The 18,271-nt window shown below is 39.8% G+C and overlaps 1 protein-coding gene across 4 annotated transcripts in view; it reads left to right on the forward strand.

Annotated features, from left to right (window-relative positions):
• Nucleotides 1-18,271, forward strand: part of ripor1 (RHO family interacting cell polarization regulator 1) — a 325,031-nt gene that overhangs the window by 169,684 nt on the left and 137,076 nt on the right. Inside the window, exon 1 of one of the 4 annotated variants that reach the window (XM_060838162.1) lies at nucleotides 8,844-8,931. The exons of the other annotated variants lie outside the window; for them this stretch is intronic. The gene's annotated coding sequence lies outside the window, so the exon portion shown is untranslated. Of the gene's footprint in view, nucleotides 1-8,843; nucleotides 8,932-18,271 lie in introns of those variants that run through there. 4 annotated transcript variants of the gene reach the window in all.

Genomic DNA, 18,271 nt, shown 5'->3' on the forward strand with positions numbered 1-18,271 from the left:
TTTTAAAGGAAGAGAGACAGGAGAAAGGACACTTTTTAGCAGGTTTTGTGCTCAGCACCAAGTCACTAAGAGAGTGTGGAAATGAATAACCAGGTAATCGTAGTGTGGAGGTGAGGTATGCCTGTAGGCCATGATCTACTTCAAATAACACTACTTAAGTCCACAGAATAGATTAGCTCCTTGATTTAATAACATACAATGATACAGTTGAAGGAACCCTTCGTTTCCAGTGCTGGATTTTTGATAGATCTATCCAATTTGTTCCACTCCACTGCTTTTCCCCATAGCCCCACAGTGTTCTTCCCTCCAAGCATTTATCCTGTTGGGACAAAACTGTTGAATCTGATTGCACCAACTGTTCAGGCAGTGCTTCCAGCTGTGTAAAAAGAAGTTTCCTTCAGTCTTTATTTTTGCCAATTGTCTGAGATCATCGAACCTTCTGCTACCATGTACAGTTTCTCCTCATTTACTCAATTTTAATACCTCTATACCTCAGTACATAGACTTACAAATCACACGACATCAGGTTATAGTCAAACGGGATTTTTTGGAAGTACAAGCTTTTGGAGTGCTGCTCCTTTGTCAGGTAGCTAGTGGAGTAGGATGATAGGACATCATGGTGTCTTGTGATCCTGTTCCACTAGTTACCTGATGAAGGAGCAGCAGTCTGGAAGCTTGTACTTCCAAGTAACATGTTGGACTGTAACCTAGTAACGTATGACTTTTAACTTTATCCACCTCAGTCCCACACCGGCACCTCCACATCAGTATGTACAGTTATAGTGTAGTACTGCTGCCTCTAAATCAGATGGTCCTATGTTCAAGTTCTATTCAAGAATCTATTTAAGATTCTATAAATCCCTTTTTTAGATCAGAATCAGTCTGAACATTGGGGCACAGACTGCCTCACACAGGGCACCTCACACCTTCAGTGCATTATCTGGGCCAATATGGCACCTATTGTTAAAGTTCTGGGATTCACATATGAAAGAACTGAAACCAACATGCCCATTCTAAAAGATGAGAGACTTAACAAAAAATCCAGGTCTTTTTCAATAATTTCAGTTACATCACACTGTCAACTTTTTGCTATATATTCTGTGTCCTACAATCTTATACTCCACAACCTTAGTGGGCGGCACGGTGGCACAGTGGGCGGCACGGTGGCACAGTGGTTAGCACTGCTGCCTCACAGCGCCTGTAGACCCGGGTTCAATTCCCGACTCAGGCGACTGACTCTGTGGAGTTTGCACGTTCTCCCCGTGTCTGCGTGGGTTTCCTCCGGGTGCTCCGGTTTCCTCCCACAGTCACAAGATGTGCGGGTCAGGTGAATTGGCTAAGCTAAATTGCCCATAGTGTTAGGTAAGGGGTAAATGTAGGGGTATGGGTGGGTTGCGCTTCGGCGGGTCGGTGTGGACTTGTTGGGCCGAAGGGCCTGTTTCCACACTGTAAGTCTAATCTAATCTAAAAAAACCACCTGATGAAGGAGCGGCGCTCCGAAAGCTAGTGCTTCCAAATAAACTTGTTAGACTGTAACCTGGTGTTATGTGATTTTTAACTTTGTACACTTCAGTCCAACACCCGCACCTTCAAATCATGTATAAATTCAAGTTGGCCTTTCTTGTAAAATTTCTACTTGCCATTCTCTGCTGCAAGGAGAAACAACCCTAATTTCTCCAAGTTCTCCATGATTCTTGTAAATAGCTTCTCCACTATCTCTTTCATCCCACACACTGCCTCCTAATATATGGTGTCCAAAATTAAATATGATGGTCCAGCAGAGGCCTTACCTTTCCCCATTATGACCATCTCCCACCCAAGGCAAGCTAATCTCCAGAGTTATAATTCTAACTGGCTCAGTGATTTACTGGATATGTTTGCACTTTTGATTTAAAAAAATGTGGAATCTGTAAGTTTTGCCTGTGAACAGCCCAGATGCTGGCCAGATAACTAATCTTTCATTCAGCATCCCCATTGGCTTGGAAGAACAAATTATGACACAAACATTTTTGATCTAAAAGCAAGTACTGTAATTGTTGGAGATCTGAAATAAAAACAAAACTGGAGAAATTCAGGTCTGGAAGCATCTGTGGAGAGAGAAACAAAGTTAACGTTGCAAGTCCAATATGAAATCTTTGGAACTGAAAGGGCTGGGAAAGTGTGGGTTTTTTGTGGTAGAAAAGAAGGGGATGAGCAAGTGGAACAAATGGTAAAGGTGCTCTCAGATGAAAGGTGAAGGGAACATTAAAGCTGATAGTGAAGTGATATAGATAAACAGTTGGTGTTAATAACAGAAAATGAAGTACTCTCTCCACTCACTTTTATTAGATTCCTTACAGTGCAGAAACAGGCCCTTCGGCACAACAAGTCCACACCAACCCTGTAAAGAGTAACCCACCCAAACCCATTCCCCTCCTCTCCACTAATGCACCTATCACTATGGGCAATTTAGCATGGCCAGTTCACCTGAACTACACCTCTTTGGACTGTGGGAGGAAACCGGAGCACCCCGCAGACATGGAGAATTTGCAAACTCCACGCAGACAGTCGCCCGAGCTGGAATTGAACCCGGGTCCCTGGCGCTGCGAGGCAGCAGTGCTAACCACTGAGCCACCCTAGCTTTGGGTTTTGCTGGAACGTTGCAGCTGTTCTAGAACAACAATGTTAGCATACAACTAAGGATGGTGTATTGAAATGACAAACAACTGGAAGATTTGAGTCACCTTACATTTAGAATGGAGGTGTATAAAAGATTTACTTCCTTTTCCTTCTAAGCCTTGATGTTGGTCAGTCCATTGAGTGCTATCTAGGGGGTGGATCTTTTAATTTTCACTTCAAATGCTTAGTGGATTGTGTCATCTGAGCAACCCTCACCACTGACCACTGTTGTATGAGGCTAATTGAAGTATTGCTTGCCATGGGGTAGGTCTTCTGCAGCTGCTCCGTTTTGATCAACAGACCTGCTTGATCTAGTATGGTGGAGAAAAGCCTCTAGTTAGTCTAATGAAATGAGGCTGTTATCTTTAAAAAAAAGTTATAGTTTGTTAGCAATCAAACACAAAAATGACAGATAGGGGTGACATTGTTTTGGAGACTGAGTAGCGTGAAAATTCCTATTCCTTTGAGACCCTAAGCTGCTCTTCCACCAGGTCCATGTGATATCATCATCAGTTAAGGCACTCCTCAGTATTAGCCCTTTCAGACCCTCCTACATCAGACTGAACCTGACTTACACAACCCTAAAAGGTAATGCTGGTATTTCATAGAGAGCTACTTTAAACTCAAGCACTTTTTAAAAATAGATTTTGCCAAATATAAAATGATCCAAGTTCTGCTAAAATTAAGCAAATGAATGCTGAGAAGTGGTGCATTATCTCTCTGGAACCTGATGTGTCCTTCCTTACCATGACAGTCATGTGCTGTGAAGAGGAACTGAAACAAGTTGCTGCTGTTGCTTCTGCTCAGATAATAAATGGCTCTTCATGTGCTCAACCCGCAGCTCCATTTAGAAATGCCAGAGCATGATGGCACAGACTGAAAAAGAGGCTGCACTTACCAAATCCCTTTGCAGGGCAGAAATAGATTATTCAGCATGCCCCAAACCCTATCCCTGCATTTCTCCATAGCTAATCCACCTAGCCTGAACATCGCTGGACACGTTGGGCAGTTTAGCAAATCCACCCAACCTCCACATCTTTGGATTTTGGGAGGAGAATGAAGCAGTTGGTGGGAACCCACACAGACACTTAGCCACGGGTGGAATCAAACCTGGTCCCTGGTGCTGAGAGGCAGCAGTGCTAATCACTGAGCCACTCAGTTAACAATGTTTCAGTAATGAGAGACCAAGCAGCGGAGTTAAGTGAACATGATGATTGTCCAATAACTCTTGGCTTCTTGTTAGAGGGATGTCAGTCACTGTAGTTGTAAAAGTTGAAGTCCAGTAGCGGGCAGAATTTTGCATTATTAAATATCACTTTTAGTAAAAACTTTTATCCCCAAAGGGATGGTGGATTTCTTCATGCTCCTTAGAGCTGCATCCTCACTGTACATTGTCAGAGCACACCCACCCTGAGGATTCTGCAGTACTGGAGCTGGAAGTGACATACATTTTGAACTCTGTTAGGTCTTTCTGTGTTTGGATTGTAAACCAAAGACATGACTTAAAAGCTTAACTGGGCTTGCTGAACTCCTGGCACTATACTAGTCTGAGGTAGCAGACTCGTGAAGTTAATGTGAGCTAATAGTATTTTACATATTATGCGTTGTTGAAATGGTCTGTTTTCCTCTGAGTGTAGAATTGGATTTTGAATTATCTAAAGTTTCAAAGTTGTGCTACTAATTTGATGATCACATTTAGGCAAGCTGTACATCTAAATACTTTTGTCAAAAATACAGTTTGATTGTTGTCAGATAATGTTGCTGCTTGTCTAAATAGACTTCTCAGTTCCTCCAATACCTGAATGAGTATAGCATCTTTCATGAATCCATTCAGATTAAATCCTTGTAAACTTCATTTTCATTCAAGATGGGATTAGGTTTAAAAATATGGCTCTTTTGAAAGGTAAGATGCCAGGACGCTGCATTGTAAATGGTATAGTTTTTAACAGGGCCTGTGATCTCATAACTACTGAAATAGAATTCAAGTTGTTTTTGGTGAAGTGGCATGAATATCGCTTTGTCTTTCAGTGTGACAAAATTTCCCTCATTGCTCTATTCCCCTCTTGTACCATTGTCTATGGATTCAGACTATTATTCAGTCAAGCCAAAATTTGTCAAGTGTTGAACTTCTTCCCCTGTACCCCACTACCCCCATCCCACACATCCCTTGGATGATGTGTCCAAGATGGCAAACCTTTTGAGTGTAGTTTGAATATTTTCCTCTTAAGCTTTTTGTTTTCTTCTCTTTGAAATTTAATTATGTAGAGGATTGTCCCATCCAATCAAATAAGGCTCTGAGTAAGGCCCTACAACAAACAATGCGTTAATATTGGCCTCTAATGTTTTGTTGGGGTAAACAGAATTAGCACAAACAGCCAGCCTTTTGGTAATTTTATAACTTGGCACAACTGTGACTGTGCAGTGGAAGCCAGCATACCTTCTAAGATCAGTCCATTCTTTTAAAGTTTCCAGAACTGCCTTATTCTCTTCCTTCCTCTGCAGCGGTTATACTGATGAAATCTGACTGGCAAGCTTTGTGCAGTATTTGTGGAGATGAAAATCACAAATATTGAAATAAAAGAGATCTAGTTTAGAAGAAACCGAAAGAAGATAGACTTCAGATTTTAATGGTTAAGTTGCTGAGAGACTTTGTTTCCTCTTTACCCTCCCTACCCTTTTGGAGTTGTCCTATCTGATTGGTATAAAGTTTGGAAATGCATTTGGCTTTATGGTGTCAACAGGTTTTGCAGGCAGTATTACCTTCCTTGATATAGTGTAAAGAAAACCTAGGCCAAGAGTATTTTAATTCCAAGAATGACTTTAACTTGAGTCTTTTGTGCTGTGATGCACAACAACATAAACCCTAGGTTCACCACAGTTTGCAGGACCTGGAAATAGTTTACAGAACTTAATGTCTGCAATAGACCACTGATGCCAACAAACTCCAACCAAATATTCTGGAATGTGGGTATACTTTAGGATGTTTCTGCTTGTCATCTTGACTGATGTTACCTGATCCACTTGATGCTCTGTTGTTTCAAATTTGCGCTGCAGACTGTGTGTGGTCCTGCACCCTGTGGCACAGAGGATTGAACTTGTCCTTTTTTTTAACTGAAGGTTACAGATTAGTGGGGTTACAGACTAATGCACTGTAAGAAAAGCATGGACTCTTATTACTCAGTAGAGCACTAAAAAAGGAAAAGCCAAAGGATCTGTAGCTGTGGCTTAGTCAGCCTTTCTTTTCATCCAGAAGGTGTAGACACTGTATTCTATCTTATGACTCCCAGACATTTAAATAACCAATTTTTAAATCTCAAATGCTGGATGTATTAATTGAATGTATTCTAGTGATCAAAACATACACTGAGGACTGATATCAGCCACAGAGACTCTAATGGAGTAGTGAGGGGTATATAGGATTCTGAATACTCATGTCTACGTGCACATAATAGTTCCCAACTGTTCATTCTATAATATTTTGTAATTATTAAAGTGAATACTACCTGCTTGTGCAGTGATTAATTCCAGTGCACACTGCTCTGGAGTAGTGAGTTGTGTGTTGAGCCTGTGATTTCCCCAGTGTATGTTGGAGATCCAAGAGAAATTAATTGTTTCTCTAAGAGGTGCACGCAAATTCAGAAAAGTAAGTCGTGACACTGTCACTAATTTCTGTGTTCTTGATGAAGGGCTTTTGACTGAAACGTCGATTTTGCTGTTCCTCGAATGCTGCCTGAACTGCTGTGCTTTTCGAGCACTGTTCTAATCTAGACTCTGGTTTCCAGCATCTGCAGTCATTGATTTTACCACACTGTCACTAATTGGTGTGTATGTCACTATACCCCAATCACATTGCGATAATAAGTTAGACATTGATGTTTATGTGAAGTTCACCAGGCATCTTGATTGCAATAAAAATTATACTTTCAGTTCAACTGAGGAATGTCGTCTTTCATACGAAGCAGCTTCAGTGATTCAGGGTGTATAGAACTTAAGGAGCACAATGTGGGGGGTTGGGGAGAGAGGAGATTTTCCAACTCTCCTTGTCCATATTCATCCTTGCATGAACACCACCAAATAAACCTCTCTAGTTTATTACAGGTTTGATCTCGCTATGTTTGCCTAGATATAAACACTGATTAAGACCTAATCCTTTAAAGTCCAAGTCTATTAGCTTGAATTATTGAAGAATTTGATTATTTTTCATGCAGCCAGTGGCTTTGTAATTATCAGAAGCCACCTGTCCCCTTCATTGATATCAATACTCTGGGAAGCCTTGGAAGTGAGGAAGTGTATATAAATGAGTTTTCTTTCTCATGAAATTAACGTGTACATTTTGACTTCAAAATTTGATGGATATCCAAAGTTTAAGTTAGTGTTTGCTTTGCAGAATATAGCAGACAATACTTTGTCCTTAATATTGCTTGGAGTTATGTTTTGAAAGATTGTAGAAAGTAGAATTCATTGTAAATTTTGTGGTTATACCTGGAGTGGTTTCCTCAAAAGAGATCTTTGAAGGTTGACTGTGGACACTATGGAGATTTTCTTTTACAAAGAATGCTTTGGAAATCTCTGAGAAATGAAAGGACTGGTGACAACAATCGCTTTGCTGAAGACTCTGCTGGTGCTGATTTGATTAGTGACTGACTTGGAAAGATTTTGGTTTTATCTGGTTCTGTTCCAGAGAAGCCGGAGTGCCAACAGACTTGGACGAACACTTGCTAAGAACCCACTGCCCATTTTGAAAATAAAACCCTCTTCGCCATTTCAAGTGAAACTATTTCGTTTAAGTGTATTTCCTGACCAAGACTTTAAGAGACAACTGTACATGATGAATGGCTTGACCACATATGCCAGAATGTCGGAGCAATAGAGCAGAGAACATTCTCCACGCTACCCCTTTGCCTTTAAAAATAATGCACTGGCCAAAGTGCTTTCTTTTTCCAAAGGCCAATTCCCTTGCAAAGAAATTGTCTGCGTTTTTGAGATATTTGGTGATAAGCATTTTGGCTTTTATATTGCTGACCATGTGCTTTAACCAATTATTGCATCCTTATTGAATAAATTCCTGTTTTAATAAACCCATAATCGTATTTGTTATGAAACCTGGTTGATAAATCCAGTTATTTACAGTCTGATATCATTAAGGTGTTTACTTGACCATCCCAGTAACTGGGGAAACTATTTTAATTTTGTGTTGCTGTCTATGGAGCAGTCTGACTAAAGCAAATGTGCACTCTTCCAACCTTGGTCATAACCAGCAATAATCCTATACTGTAATTTGTATTCTGTATTTTAACATGTCACTGGTCCTGCTCCTGTTGTTCTGAACTAAAGTGGCTAGTTATAAAAGTTTGTGTATATGTCTGAAGGTCATATATATGAGTCTGAAGTATTATTCGACCCATTGGGAATCCTAGTGACTCAGTAATTCCACCTTGGTACAGTTGGCTCACATTTAAGTAAAAGCATTAATCAGCGTTTCATATGACTAATAGTTCAACCAATACTGGTTTAAAATGACTCAATATAAAGGCATTCATATCCAAGTGAAATGATCCAGAGATTCTGAAGTAGAAATAGGATTTGTGCAAGATAGTTATGTTGTTGAATGATGAAGTCCTGGAGGATGGTCTTTAATAGTGGAGATTTTCTCTCTGGATCATTAGTTTCCATCAGTATTGTATAACTGGTCAGGAAATGAAGAATGACCAATGAAAATAAAAGGCCTGTAATTAAAGTTATAACCCTGTGAACCCTAAAATTATGATAATACATGAGTATTATACATGACACTAATTGCCAAAGGGAGAGCCTGCAAATATAAAAAGTGGATTTCATTTGTTTCCCTTCATCCATTTCATTCCTATTTGTCTTCCCAGATCCACTCCTGAAATAACAGTAAACACATTACTTCCGAAAAGGTCCTCCTTTATATTGTCAGGAAAAATTCTTTTGGCCTAAAATTTTGAGGAGCTTGTAGTGTTTTGTTGGGTATATAGCAGTTTCACTTAAATCATCTTGAAACCTGACTTCCAATAGGGTGGTGTTGTATTGCTCACTGCCTGTGTGTTCTTTATACAATAAAACTATATTTCAGGAATGATTAGGAGCAACAGGAAATGCATGATGTCAGTGTGGGAGGGATCCTTAAAGCTCCAAGGCTTGAGCTTCATTCCCGTTTTTATCTGGTGGTCAAGAACACACAAACTGGAACTGAATGATGTGGACTTAATTGTTGAAACTTTTCAACTTTCAGCTTTTGTGGAGTTGAAGGTAAATGTTCCATTCATTGAATTTTACATTTAATATGGCTGGTTGATTACAATTGAATGAATAGAGAAGAGCTGAGTAAATGTGGTCACAGCCTCTGTGATATAATGTTGATGAAAGATAGTTCTCTTTGGCTCTTGTTAAGCTCTGGTTCCTTCCTGCAGAGTTCAGCGTATCTGATAACGTTGCTGCTACTACTGCCCTTCAGGCTATGCTGTGCCGTGTCGTGCCATACCTCTTCCTATACTCCGGAACTGCTTTAATGCTTTTCTTACCTGTACCTAAACGTTGCCACTTGTGTCATTAGCCTCCTGAATACTATTTCCTTTTCTGAAACCAAAAGTGCTTTTCAAATCTATTGAATTTGTGAACCTGTGAACACTCTGGAATTTTAACTAGGTTTTAAATGTTTTCCGTAAAAGAATTCTGTTGTGTTGAACGATTAAGTTGATGAATCACTTTATTGGAAAGTGGAATCTTTGAGAAACCATGCTCCCCTGGTATTGGATCACAAAAGCAAATTCATGTAGTTGAGTAGGGTTCACTGTTTTTACATGGGCTCTTGTCAAATAATAGTGTGTGTGTGTGTGTTATGGCTTAACATTCAGTTTTTTAAAAAAAATTAGTATTTGTTCATCCTCTCTTGTTTGGGAAACTGGTCTAAGCTGATTCCTTTTGTACATTTAGTTATAAAGTGGCCACTATTTCTGTATGAGCTTTGCCCGTGAATGCCAACTGTCTCTTTTGCCACAGGGACATTATGACTGAGACCAAGACTGACAGTCCTCACAGATTTTCGCTTGGGTCTGTTTTTTGGTCAGCAAGAAGTGTACAATCTGGTCATGTTTATAATTTCTTTTTCTCTTTCCCTTAACAAAAATTGCAGAAACCAGTCTGTTGTGTTCTGACTGCTAGTTCAGTGCAAGCGTGGTATTGAACCTGAAGCCTGGTTGGTCTATATGATTCAGTTATTACCTGGATAGACTAAATCAGCTGTGTATGGGTGTATATGATCACTCTATCCTTGTATAAACAATAGGAGGAGCAACTTTCTTGAGTAATCAGTCCAGTGGCTGAGATTGAATTAATGAGACAAGAAACATTGATCAATAGATGCATTGATAATGGTTTGGTTGGGAGTTGGTGGCTTCCTCTCTTGATCTGGTCCATCTGCAAACAGCAAGTTTACTGCAATGATCTAGTTTCCTGAGCACAACTTTGAGAATAGTTTGTGCACAGTTAGACAAAGGAAAGAGCCTAATCAAGTTAAAAGCTTACTAAGAGCCCAGTTTAATGGGACTATGTGCATGACTTGTTTGATAGAACTGAACCCAGATCAGAAACATTTCCGCTTCAGTATTGGTCTGTGCTAATATGTCAATCAGAGTGCCAGAAGCATGTGATTCTTTCCCATACAGTAATGATGGTGCAGTGGTGTACAATAGGGGTAACCGAGCAAAGTAACCTGCATAAGTAATGTACTTCAGTCATGGTGTTCAAGGGGAGTTCATTCCACTCTCTAGACCAGAAAGGTGGTTTTACCAAATCCGAATACAGTCCTTAGTCAGAGGCTGTCTTAAAGGCCACGTTGGCGCATCGATGGGTGATATTAAGACACAGTTTTATTGCCCAGTAAATTTCACAAGTGACCATTCTTCATAAATGATCCAGAATTGGAAAACTATTCCAATCAAACCAATCTTCCTTTCACCTAATGTCCACTTACTTGCACTTTAGAGAGAAAAGCTGTGCACAGTTTTGAAGTGTAAAATCTTGCCAGTTTCTCCCTCCCATTCACAGGACTTCTAGTACCTTCATGATGAGCTCCTTGGATTTACTACGCAGGGCTGAAAAATGTGTTGCTGGAAAAGCGCAGCAGGTCAGGCAGCATCCAAGCAGCAGGAGAATCGATGTTTCGGGCCTAAGCGTCGATGATGCTGCCTGACCTCCTGCGCTTTTCCAGCAACACATTTTTCAGCTCTGATCTCCAGCATCTGCAGTCCTCACTTTCTCTTAGTTGATTTACTACGCAGGGTTGAGAATTTGATGGTGGGATAATGTCTGGGTCCTGAACCTGCAATGTGTCATCCGTGTGGCACTATCTTGATCCGGTAATATCTGAAATGAGCTGAAGGTGATTTTGGTACCCAGTTAGTTGTGCTGAGTGCAACAATTGATGGCAATTTCTATCTTGGTGCATTTGGAGGCAGAAGGTTTATTGGAATGCTCTTAGTTCCCTGCCTGAAAAGCACCAAAAGCAAAGGCAGATGACGGACATGATGAGGTTGCCTGTTACTTTGCCGAAGAGAGTAGGCAGCATCCCAGATGTTCAACAGTGCCCTCCCCAACTTGAGCCTGGTGTCACCAGACTATAAGAGGTTCATTGAATTAGCAGTCAAAACTCTGACCTGCCCCTCCCTAGACTGTAAACAAATTCATCTTAATAGACCATTAAATGGAGGTGAATGGATTCCTTGCTTTGACATTTGTTTGTAATCACAATGTATCCTGAAGGGTTGGAATTCAGAAATGCCATCCGTGATTCTTCCACACTTTATCCCAAACCCTCCAGCATTTGAAAGCCCAGTGCCAAGTTTCAGGTTAGATTTCTGATCACACCTTTTACTATATGGCATTCTGTTCCCTCATTCTAATCTGAAGCTGTTGTAATTCTGCAATGCCTGAAGACCATAAAACCTAAGACCCAAACAGGCCATTCACTCCATCAAATCTGCTCCGCTATTTCAGTGAATCTGATAATCCTCAATTCCATTACCACTTTATTCCCATAACCTTTTGTTCCCTTTCTAATTTAAAAAAAATCTCTAAGTTTACTTTGAATGTACTTAACAACCCAGCCTTCTGCCCTTACCAGCAGAATCACTGGAGGAATTTGCATTACTCTGTTTACAGTGATCATTGAAGGCAAATTGGTGCCTTGATGTTTCAGCTGTTCAACAGTGTGGAAAATCTATAATAATTGCTATTTGATTTCATTTTATTCCCAAATGCCACCAATATATCAGAGTGGACAGTATGCTTTGGCATATTCTAACAGTTGCTCTGAAATGTATTTTTTTGTAAATTCCATTGTTTTTAAAATGAAATTCCTTTGGGGATCAAGTGCTGTTTCTTTGTAGCTATTTTGAAATCGTCAAAATCAATGTTTATTTAGTCCATGGGTGAAGAGAGATTAGGTCACTTTTAAACCAGTACAATTTAGTAATATAGTATGTGCTTTCAAGATTTATTGCTGGATATCCCTGTTTTATTATTTGTAAAGAGCTGGGAAGCAATTACTAAGTGAGGGTAAATCCTGAGTTGTTATCATTTGCTGCACTGTAGCCGTATACAAGTACCAATACATCAGCGCAGCCACCAGTAAGGAATACAATTAAAGTTCCAGCATTTTGAGTCTAAAGTCAGATTGTTTCTAATGATAGGGTCAGTAGATATGACTTAATCCCTATGTGTTTGTTTAATAAAGAAGAAATATTTAAATTAATAATGAATTGAAAATGCTTACTGTTCAATGGGCAAGTGGTGTACGTCTCTTGGAGTGAAGCTCAACTCTGAAGATTACTTTTGGGGAAGGGATGTTTGGATCACTTGTGTGCAGCCTTCATTTCTCTGTCTTTCCTGCGGCCTCCCACTCCCAGTTGGACAAAGTATCTCAATTCTTATTTCTCATTACTTTTGACTAAAGCTTACTGTTTTACTGAGTGCTATTTTATTCTTTCTATGTCCTGCCTGTTTATATGTTCTTTGTCTGAAGAATAATGAGCTGTTTGCTAACTTCTTTGTCATCTTGAGGCCACATTGTTTCCTTCAGTGAAACAGGGATCCCTTTGTTCTCCTCCCTGTTGGCTGCACTTGAATAGATACCAATAAACATAGGGGAGATTATTCACAATGGTATATTTCTCGTGTCCTCAGAGAGTTTGTGTTTTTGGGGCTAATCCAGACTGCAAATTTATTTTTGGCCCCCTCCATCTGTAACCAGTGGATCAGGTGCAGCACCTAATGGTTCATTCTTTCAACAGTGCCACTACAATCCCACTATGAGCATAACCTCAAATTGACTTTCCAGAGACTAGGGTGCATGACACCTAGATGTCCTTAGTTAAATTTGACTTGCTTAGTGACTTTTAAACACGAGTCTTGAATTGATCGACTGTGTACGTGCACAGTCAGCGAAAGCTATTAATAATAACCTCACCATCTATTGCTTATGAATGATGAAAATAAACTGAAGTAGGTAACAGGTTTGTTGCAGCAACATCAATGATTGTAGCGCATTACTAAAATAATCAAACATGTTAAGCATTTAGCAGCAGACTTAAAAATAAAATTTGCCACCAGGTTGCATGAGCTATTAGTGGAGATGATCCAAAGCTTAATCTAAGATTATTGAGGAAAGAGAAGTTAAGAGGGAAATGGGTTGTACAAAGCACGCTTACAGGAGTAAAGGCTGATGCATTTCCCAAAGCTGGAAGCCTGCATCCTAGAAGTTCTTCCACTGACAATGGATGCATTGGTTATAACATTCCCAATTCTCATTGAAATGTAACATTAACATTCAAAAAGAGAGATACAGAGAGCAGGAAAAAAGTAGGCCCAATAGCTTATGAAGGAAGTAATAGTAAGGCACTTGCTAAACCATTATACAATCAGGCAGAGTGAACACAACATTTTGAGAAAAGGAACGTGTTTGACAAACATCTTTGGAGTTCTTTGAAGAGGTAACCAGCAGAGTGGATAGTGGGGTAACATTAGGTGCAGTGCATTTAAAACTATTCGGTAAGGAGTCTCAAATTTTAAGATAAGAGCTCATGATTAACATGGATACTGGATTGGCTAATCCATAGCGGGCAGATTTTGGATGAGCAAACTGTAACTAGCAGAAAGCCAACGATCAGTGCTGGGGCCTCAACTGCTTGCAATCTATATTATTGACTTGAATCAAAAAAGAAACAAATATATTAACAAGTATGTTGGTAGGAAAGTGAGGAGGATGCAAAGAGTCTGTCATAGTGATAAAGATAGGTTACTCAAATTGCCCACTCATTTAACCTGAGTGAAATATGTTGTCCACCTTGGTTAAGAAGTATAGAAAAGTAAAATATTTAAATCAAAGAAGATTACAATTTGCCTCAGTACAAAGTGATCTGGGTATCCAGAGATGTGAAACACAGTCGACATTTAGGTACAATGAGCAATATGCAACACTCATTGAATGTTGCTCTTTATCCAACTCCCTTGCAATAAAAATAGGGGGACCTTTTTTATGACTGTACAAGGGGTTGACAGGATCACGCCTGGAATATTTAGAGCAGTTTTGGCCTTGATATTTAAGGGAGAAATACCTCCATTGGAGGCAACTCAGAACGGTTTTAGGCTGATTCCAGGATGAAGCACTGCTTGATAAGGAAAGTTTGAGCAGGTTACTCTTACACTCAGGAGTTTAGAAGAATAAGGTTATCTTATTGAAAGGAGGAGAAAGTGAGGTCTGCAGATGCTGGAGATCAGAGCTGAAAATGTGTTGCTGGAAAAGCGCAGCAGGTCAGGCAGCATCCAAGGAACAGGAAATTCGACGTTTCGGGCATAAGCCCTTCATCAGGAAAGACAGGAAAGCTTATCTTATTGAAAGACAGACTTCCGAGGGGACTTAATATGGTAGATATTGAGAGGATTTTTTCCCTTAGAATCTAAAGTACATTGTTGCCTCTTAAGGTAGAGATGGAGAATTTCTTCATAGAGGGTCATGAGCCTTTGGAATTTTGTACGTCAGTGCACTGGAAGCTGAATCATTGAATGTATTCAAGGCAGAGACAAGTATTTCCAGAAAGTAAAGGAGTATCCTGTCAGTATCAATAACATTTCTGTCATCATTTCCTGCAGGCGCCACTGACCAACTTCCTGTAGCAGGTTTTTATTGATATCTCTGCATTTGATGCTCAGGATTTTATGTAAGCAGTGCTGATGAATGCCTTTTAACTGACATGACAACTTTGCTTCGTTTTATTTCTTGCTGCTGTAGATTGTGGTTGATGCTATGGTTAACTGGAGAGTTGCATTTTTGCTCTAGTCTCACTACTTCATGAGCCCCAACATAAAAACACCACTTCCAGTCACCAAGATGACTAAGTAACTACTTTATCTCTATCAGGTTTTAAACAATAAAATCCATCAACGCAATTATGGGTTTCTGTCTAAGTAAAACTTTTTGAATAATAAGGTGAATAAAGATATCACAATTTGGGGTTAATATTCAGTCAATAATATGGAAGTATAAATGTCTCTCTCATAAATAACCCCAAAATACATACATACACACACACACACACACACACACACACACGCCTTCTGCACAAAAAGAGAAAAAATGAAGTGGATTTTTCTGCTGGGGTTAACTATTTGAAAAAGAACACTTTGCCCTATGGATTATTCTTGATGGGGGTGTCGGGGAGAAAGGTTGGAACATGAGATGTTCCAGAGACTGTTATGGTATGTGTGGTCAAATTATTGATCATTCATATTTGTCTCTGAAGCCTTGCAGACACCACTTGTTCATGAAATACAATGTTGAGGACACTAAATGCAGACTGGGCAACTGGCTTGCAGGCTATCCCTGTTTTTCTGTAAGAATGACCCTGATCTAACCACCATTTCAATACACCACCTTGCTTTCATAGCCTTGTTTTAGTTTTCCAGTCAAGCCTAACACAAATTGAAAGAAACCCTTCTGTTTCCAGTTTAGATACTTTACAGGGCTCTGAACTCAGCATGGAGTTCAACAGCTTCAGACTGTGAACATTGTCCTCAATTTTGATTTCTCTCTTACTGCACCTCTTTAAAAAAAATACCCACCACCCTCACTGTCTTGTTTGCACAAACATTAATTCTGCTATTAACACATACCATTTACATCTACTCTTCATTTATAGCTCTTCCTGCCTGCTATAAACACTCTCTTTCATCTTTTTGTTCATGGGCACCCTTACCATCTGTTACATTTTCTTGTCCCCCATTTTCTACTACATTTTCTCAGCCCGTTTGGGTGTCCTGAAGAATTGATTGGGTCTCTCAGTGTTGTTCTGATTCTTTCAACACAGATGCTGAGTTTCTCCAGCATTTTGTTTTATTTCAGATATCAAGCATCTTCAGTACTTTGCTTTCATTTTAAGTCAGTTGAGATGTTCTTTCAATTACATTACAAGTTCGCAAGAATAAATAGGTTTTATCCTGAACTCCACAGAGGGTTTTTTTTCCCCCAGAAATGGGAGAGATGAGCTGGGAAGATAATTCATAGCAAGCTTGCCTCCAAATTGATTGTGGAGTGGGAGACAGCTAATATTCCAATCCAAAGACTCTTCTTTTGAACTAGCTCTTTGGACTCGATGCTAACTCTGTTTCTTTCTGCACAGATGCTGCCAGACCTGCTAAGCTCTTCCAGCATTTTCTGTTTTTATTTTTGATTTCCAGCATCCACGTTTGCTTTAATTGTTTGCATTTTGTTTTTATTTCCTTTAATTCGTCTGGTTCTTAGACTTCCTTTTAACTGAACCAGATGCCAACGATAACTTTTCCAAGCCAGTCACAGTTCAAACAAAACATCCCCAGCAGTGACTACAGAAAAGTAAGCCCTATCCCCAGCTGTGAGACTTATAGGAAGCTTTCTTTTAAAAAAGGGACTCGATGTCCACTGTGAACCTTCAATTACCTCTTCAAAAGATATGTTCACCAAACCTGCAATGAACAATTTTTTTCACAATCATGCAAGACTTAAAGCCTCCAAGCAATTTAACACTACTGTGGACATATAGAACCATCATTTTAGATTAGATTAGATTCCCTACAGTATGGAAATAGACCCTTTGGCCCAACAAGTCCACACCGACTCTTAAAAAGAGCAATGTTGAAGGAGTCTGCAATGCCCATTCTGGTTTTGATGCAGCAGCTGATGTCTCCTGATGTAAAACTTTGAAGATGTTAAGATACTGCCCTGGGTTGCCCTATTTCCTCTGACCTATCAGAGTGTGGCTGCTGATGGCCTCTCCCTGTAGCTCAGATCCTCCAACCCTGGCAACATCCTTGTAAATCTTTTCTGAACTCTTTCAAGTTTCACAACATCTTTCTGAACCTCCACATGACATTAAAATAGTAACAGCTCTTTACAGGGGGAAAAAATTCCTTTCTTCGTCAGCTTGACAATTGGTCTTTATCGTCAGGCATGTGGGTATCCTGTACCGTCCATGTCTTAGTGAACAGATCACAGGCTCATGTTGCGAAGGTGCTCTTGCCATGTTTCATCAGTTCTGCTGGTATCTGGTTGATCTCAGGTGCCTTGGTGTTCTTTGTGTTCTGGTCAGTTCGTTGGACCTGGATTCAACCAAACAGCAGCAGAGTGATTTGAAAGTTTATGCCTTGAGTTGTCTAAAGACAGACTCTGGCGGTTACTTCAGTGTGAAGTTACCCCGAAGCATGGGTTTGTACATCAGAAATAAAAACAGAAATTGCTGGAGAAACTCAACAGGCCTAGCAACATCTATGGAGAGAAAGACAGAATCAACATTTCAGGTCCAGTTCTTCAGAACTGCTATGAAGAAGGGTCACTGGGCCAAAGTTCTGACTCTGCTTTGACAGATGCTGCCAGTCCTGCTGAGGTTTTCCAGCTTTTCTGTTCTTCTTTCATATTTCGAGCACCCACCGTTTTTTTTTGTTTTGTGTACAACAGCCCCTGCTGAAAATTGTTCCTGGTGTCACTCATATCTCACTGATGTTTACTCTTGCCTTATGCAAAACAGGAATGACTACACTAAATGCTCAAAGGGAGCTGATGGATTTGGTTATCTTCGTTTATCGTGCTAGACACAATGTTGGTTGTTTTGATCGTGAGTGCGTTCTATCAGTGTAGACTTGAAAGATAAGTTTAGGGCCTTGAATAATGGACTTATTTAGTTATCCTGGCAGTGAGCCAGTCAAATTTATATAAAATAAAACTTGGAAAATGTAACATCAGCTGTACATTTAAACAAAAAGACTATCATGATTTTTTCCAGGCTCCCTTTCTACAGAGTATAAATCACCCAAAATTCTTGTGTGTGTATTACTGGATATAAAGGTGAAGGCTTGTGACAGACTCAGTGTGAGTGTATGTGTATATATATAGATATATCCTCACTGCTTTACTGACCAGATTAGGTCATCAATAGCCATAGTTTCCAAACAACCGGCAGAATCTTGTTTGTTGAAGGAGTGGTGGCGATGTTTCTAAGAGATTAATGTGCTTTTCCGGTGATTGCCTGTTGAATGCTGAAATTTATTTAGTTTATAATTGCTT

The sequence above is a fragment of the Hemiscyllium ocellatum genome, chromosome 17 (genome assembly GCF_020745735.1).
Source record: "Hemiscyllium ocellatum isolate sHemOce1 chromosome 17, sHemOce1.pat.X.cur, whole genome shotgun sequence".
In the NCBI taxonomy this organism is placed as follows: Eukaryota; Metazoa; Chordata; class Chondrichthyes; order Orectolobiformes; family Hemiscylliidae; genus Hemiscyllium; species Hemiscyllium ocellatum.